This window comes from Sarcophilus harrisii, chromosome 1, assembly GCF_902635505.1.
Source record: "Sarcophilus harrisii chromosome 1, mSarHar1.11, whole genome shotgun sequence".
NCBI classification, from domain to species: Eukaryota; Metazoa; Chordata; class Mammalia; order Dasyuromorphia; family Dasyuridae; genus Sarcophilus; species Sarcophilus harrisii.
In genome coordinates, this window is record NC_045426.1 from 671,572,134 (window position 1) to 671,578,823 (window position 6,690).

Below are 6,690 nucleotides of genomic sequence, written 5' to 3' on the forward strand. Positions count from 1 at the left end.
TACCAGTTTTATATAGCAATAACAAAATCCAGGAGATAATTAGGAAATCTCATTAAAATTAACAACTGATTTCATGAGATATCTGAGAGCCAATAGGCCAAAGCAAGTTTATCTATCTAGATATAATTAAAAATACTCTTTAAATAAATGAGTCATTTTCAGTACTCATTCCTGGTTTGTGACAATATAATTTTTTAAAAAATCACTGCCTAAATTAATTGATAGTCTTAGTGGTATATAAATTTTTTTTAATTAATAACTTTTTATTGACAGAACCCATGCCAGGGTAATTTTTTACAACATTATCCCTGGCACTCACTTCTGTTCCGATTTTTCCCCTCCCTCCCTCCACCCCGTCCCCGAGATGGCAAGCAGTCCTATACATGTTAAATATGTCACAGTATAGATACAATATATGTGTGCAGAACAGAACAGTTGTCTTGTTGCACAGGGAGAATTGGATTCAGAAGGTAGAACCTTCTTGCAAGGTATACCTTGTTGCAAGGTATAACCTTGTTGCAAGGTATACCTTCTTGTTGCAGTTGTCTGTCCATCCTTGATCAATTGAAACCAAGTTAGATCTTGTCTTTGTTGAAGAAATCCACTTCCATTAGAATACATCCTCATACAATATCATTGTTGAGGTATATAATGATCTCCTGGTTTTGCTCATTTCACTCAGCATCAGTTCATGTAAGTCTCTCCAAGCCTCTCTGTATTCATCCTGCTGGTCATTTCTTACAGAACAATAACATTCCATAACATTCATATAAGTGGTATATAAATTAAACTACTAAAGGAGATACTTTATAGAGCTAGGCAAAACAATAAAATTGAATTTTAGAAAGAAAATACCTCATATCTAAAGAGAAACAATGAGAAAATGTAGCAATGAGTGGGGAAAATAACACTTTCAAGATGTCAAATTATATTGTAAATTTGTAATTATAAAAAATTGTTTGAAATTGGATAAAAAAAAAAAAACAGAAAAGCATGTCAATGAAGTGCCTAAGGAAGAATCAACAACAAATTACTAAATAATTCAGAGCTAGATAAATTCAAGAACATAAATTTCTTGGGAAAAAAACCCTCCCTTAACTATTAAGTATTGGAAAAGTTGGAAGATATTTTGGTAGAAATTAAGTATAGACTATCACCATATACTATATAACCCAGTAAGTTCAATATGAATCTTTAACCCAAATGTTACAGGTCAGATTACTAAAAATTAAGAAATAAATAGATCAAATACCTTTCACTTTTATGACTAGGGTAAGAATTCTTGACTAAACAAAGGATAATCACAAACGATCCCTCCTAGATTTATTTTCCAGGTTAGTTGTTTTTCCAGTGAGATAATTCACATTGTCTTCTATTTTTTTCATTCTTTTGGTTTTGTTTAATTGTTTATTGATTTCTCATAAAGTCATCAACTTCTATTTACTCAATTCTAATTTTTAATGGATTATTTTCTTCAATGAGTTTTTGTACCTCCTTTTGCATTTGTGCAATCCTACTTTTAAAGGAGTTTGTTTTATTTAGCATTTTTTGTGTCTCCCTTACTAGACTGTTGACTTGTTTTTCATGATTACCTTGTAGCACTCTTGTTTCTCTTCCCAATTTTTCCTCTATTTTCTTATTTGACTTTTAAAATCCTTTTGGAGCTCTTCTATGGCCTGAGTCCAATTCATATTTTTTCTTGAGGCTTTGGATATGAGAGCTTTTACTTTGTTATCTTCTGAAAGGGTGTTTTGATTCTCATCACCACAATAACTTTCTTTTTGTGTTGCTCATTTTCTCAGCCTATTACTTGACTTTTAACTCTTTCTTAAAGTAGGGCTCTGCTTTCAGGTTGGAAAGTATACCAGTTTCTAATTGCTTCACTCCCACAGAAATCCATCAACATTGGGTGATATGTCCTTACTGCTCCATGTGCTCCCTGAGTTTCGTGCAGCAGGCACAATTACAAACATGGCTGTAGTTTGAACTACTCCCTTTTCATTCCTGGGAATCTGAATTTATAAGGGAGTAGAAAGAAACAAGGGAACAAAACAAGAATTTTGCAACATAAATATTACCTGAGCCTTATTAGTGAAGATCAGTGCCTTGCATCTCATAAAAGTAGGGGTGTAACTGGAAATTTAGGGAGAGGAGAGTTCCAGGCTTTCTTGAACTATTTTGAGTCTATTTAGTCTTTTTTTTTTGTGGGGTTCTTTAGGACTCATTGGGCTTTCAGCTTCAAGAGAGAAGATGGATGACACAAATGCCACTCCAGATTGCCAAAAGGAGTATAAGGTTCTGGGAGGATGCTGACATAAGAGGAGCCGATAGTCTCCATCACTTCTCTATTTCAGTTTGTTAATTAGAGACTTAAGGGAATTTCTCCTTGAGTGAGAACTGGTACTCTATTTAATTATCAACTGGAGTTTTCCTTCACACTATTATTTAATATATGTCGTTCTCTGTATAATTTCTGATTTTTGTTTTTCTATTGACTTGGTTAAATAGGTTTCTTTACTAATTCAATATATGTTCATTGTAGGCTAGCATTTGGTGGGAAGGGAGTCATGCTTTGGATATAAAATTTAGTTCTCTTTTCCCTCAGCTAATAAATAGCAACAGAAGTTAGCTTGAATCCAAGACCTATATCTTCTAGATAAATAATATTTAATGGAATGGATAGATTTGATTCTAGCTCAGGACCTTGCTTTCTTTGAGGAGGGCAAAGCAGTTAAGCTTTTGGCTCCAACCTACTATTTAATTTCCCTGTGGGTATTAAAATCTCTCTTGTTGAAGGGGGAGGGGGCGGTGAAGTTGCTAGAGATTTCTATTCTAACTCTTTTTCAAGTCACATAAGGGCACCTCCATGCTGCTCATGAGGGACAGATCTTGCTACAAATATAATGTCCTTTTATTCTGTTTTGTGACTTTCTGCCTGTTGCAGATAAGCTTACTAGGATTCAGGTAAGAGGGTGGAGTGGAAATAACCCTCTCCTGTGTCAGGATCATTAGTGACTTTTCTGCTAGTTTCTCTTGAGGGCAGCTTGTTGACCCAGTGGATCCAATGCCAGACATGGAATCAGAAAGGCTCCTCTTCATGCATTCAAATCTGGCCTCAGACATAAACTAATTGTACAAACCTGGGCAAATCATTTAACCCTATTTACCTCAGTTTCCCCATCTGTAAAATGACCTGGATAAGGAAATGGTAACTATTTCAACATTTTTGCCAAAAAATCTCAAATGAAGTTGTGAAGACCAAAAAACAATTCAATAACAAAATTTTCCAATGAATCATCACCCCTGCAGGGAAGTCATGAAAAGAAAAGATTCAGAGCTGCTGAGATTACCTGCTATTGATAATAGCATTTTGCTAGTAAGGTATGAAAACTCATTTCTTTTTAGTTCTTGAACTTGAGGTAAGGTATAGATACTCCTCCCTAGTCTTCCCACTTTTCCTTTTTAATTCATGATCTAAGGCCTGTACAAATCATGGAGTAGGTGAACACTGCTTTTGACCATTCTAGGCACCACTTCATCTATGACCCTGGAAACTGGAAAAGGAAATAAAGCTTTTCTTTTCCTTTTCAATAAACCACATATGTGTATGGTCAAGTGTCTCCCAATTCCACCCAAAGATCTCGAATGGAAATTGAAAGACATCAAGGAAATGGGGTTGGAGAATATTGTATCCTTAAAGAAATTATTATTCATTTTTTCAGTTTATTCTATATTCATTAAACTTTGTGATTATAGCTTGCTAAATATTTGTATTTGTGAAGACATTAGGAAGTAACCTGAGCAATAGCACTTCTAGATTTCAAATTATATTATAAAAGCATCAGTCATCAAAGTATTTGCATTGGTTAAAATTTCCAATGGTAGATCAATGGAGACAATATAGATTAAAAGCAGACAAAGGAAAGGTCAAAATTAAGTTTAGGAAACCACCTCAGACCATATTCCATAATGCATTTTGAATATATATATATATGATTTTAATATCAAAAATCCTATTTTTTACAGTGATTATTGAGTGTATTTTTAACAAGTTGCGACTGACACAATTACAAAAGATAAAATTGATAATTTTAATTACATTCAATGGAAAAGCTTCTACAAAAACAAATTCAATGGACTTAAGATAAGAAAGGATGTGGGAAGAGTAGGGAGAAAGACTGACACAATGAAATTAACAGAACCAAGAAAATAATATGCCTAGTGATCACAGTGTTTGGGGCAATTGCATCTCCCCAAACTGACTGCTCAGGAGTCACTCCAAATGATGTACAGAAAGAATTTTTTAGAATCTCAAGAAGCAGACCATTCTGGCCTGTGGGCCCGAAAGGACAGCAAAGATACCCACAGGAGGAGAGTCATTCACTTGAAGATGCTTACAACTTTTATACATTTCAGACAAAGAACCTCCCAAATCCCACCCTCTATAGGTTGTGAGTGGTTACATAAACTTTTATCTGCCTATTTGGTCATTGGAATGCAGCGAAAAAAGTGATACACAGCTTGGGCCACTTAATTCCTTCTTTGGACAATGGAATGCAGTCCAGGTCTCATCTAAAATCACGTGACTGGGACCTATAGGCCTGATCTACTTTAGTTAACAGTCTCTGATCAATATGTGCTTAATCTGTAAGTTCTTCAACTTTCCACACAACAGCAATGTCAATGGGGGAAAAATAACAAAAATTAAAAGAGAAATATTGAAAATTGCAAAGAACAAGCATGGCTTCAGAGAAGCCATATGAAAAGATACACCTCTTTGCCTAGGTTTCAGGTTTATGAATGTAGTACATTGTGTATACATTACATCAATTTTGTTGATTTTTGAAAGAAAATTTCTTTCATTATTTGTTTTATGGAATGGCTTCTGGGAAGAAGATATATTAGATATATTATATTATTCTAATTAATATTCTAATATATTAAGTATATTAGAAGGGGGAATAATGGGAAAATTTTTAGTATTGTAAAAAAAAAAAAAAAAAAAAACAGTGATCTGAGAGAGCAGAAGCCACTGCAAGATGGGAACGCTGAGCTAGGAAGATAGCAGATTTTGTATTATAATATCATGAGCAATAATCTATTCTATACCCTAGATTTAATTAAAATGTAACTCATGTGAGGGATTAGTCAAAACTGGTTTGGTTTGTTTTTTGCCACAGTTGCTGATAGATCTTGGACTTAGGTGTTTGTAGACTTACAACCTCCTCCATCCAGGTGAGATAAACATCTTAGGAAAGGATGACTTGTCCCACTTCTTAAACTGTGGTTTGAAACTTCATAAAGCGTCTCATAACTAAATGTGTGATTCACAAAATCATTATTTATTATCAATAAATGCTTCATTTGTATACGTATTTCATATACCTATATACTCAAGGGGCATGAAAAAATGCCTCAGACAAATAGTGGTTGTGAGTAGAAAAAGTTTAAGAAGCTCTGATCTAGAACATGTATCACAAGAGTAGTTTGCAAGGCCTGGACTAGTAGCTTGAGAAGAGGGCAACCTGATGGTATATTCAAATAGTGCATATAGCTAATGAAATTTTCTTGAATTATCAGCATGTTAATATGTTGTCCTGGGGCAGCTAGATGGTACAGTGGATAGAGCACCAACTCTAAAGAAAGGAGGACCTGACTTCAAATCTGGTCTCAGACACTTAACACTTCCTGGCTGTGTGACCCTGGGCAAGTCACTTAACACCAATTTAGGTATTTATCAATTGGGCAATGATTTGATTCTTATAAATTTTACTCAGTTCTCTATATATTTTAGAAATAATACCTTTACCAGAGAAACTTGCCATAAAATTCTCTTTTCCACCCCCCAGTCCTAGATTCCTGCTTTCTTTCTAGTTGGCTGGATTTGTTTCATTTGTACAAAACCATTTTAATTTGATATACTCAAAATTATCCTTTTTGTATCTTGAAATGTTCTCTGTCTCTTCTTTGGTCATAAATTCTTATACATAGATCTGACTTTTCCTAATTTGATTATGTTATCACTCTATGGACCATTTTGACCGTATCTTGGTATATGTTGTAAGATATTATCTATACTTAATTCCTGTCAAACTTCTTTCCAGTTTCCTGGCAATTTTTGTCAAGTAATGAGTTCTTAATCCCAAATCTTAGATCTTTGAATTTATCAAACAAAAGATTACTATGGCCATTACTAATGTGAACTGTGTACCTAATATATTTCCACTGACTCACGAATCTATTTTTTAACCTGTACCAAATTGTTTTGATAACCAATTTGTAATACAGTTTGAGATCTAGCACTGCTAAGCCACATTCTTTCATTTTTTTTCATAGATTCCCTTGATTTTTTTTATATTTTGTTCCTTTAGATGAATTTTGTTATGCTTTTTTCTAACTCTATAAAATATTTTTGGTAATTTTATTGGTATGACATGGGATAAATAATGTAGAATTTAAGTAGAATTATCAATTAGTTACATTGTCTCTGCTTATTCATGAGCAATTGACATTTCTTCAGTTGTTTAGCTGACTTTATGTATGTGAAAAGTGTTTTATGATTATATTCATATAGCTCCTTGGTTTCTCTTGGGAGGTGGACTCCAAAATATTTTATATTGTCTAGAGTTTTATATATATATATATAATTTATGTGGATTTATTTTATATCCTGCAACTTTGCTAAAGTTT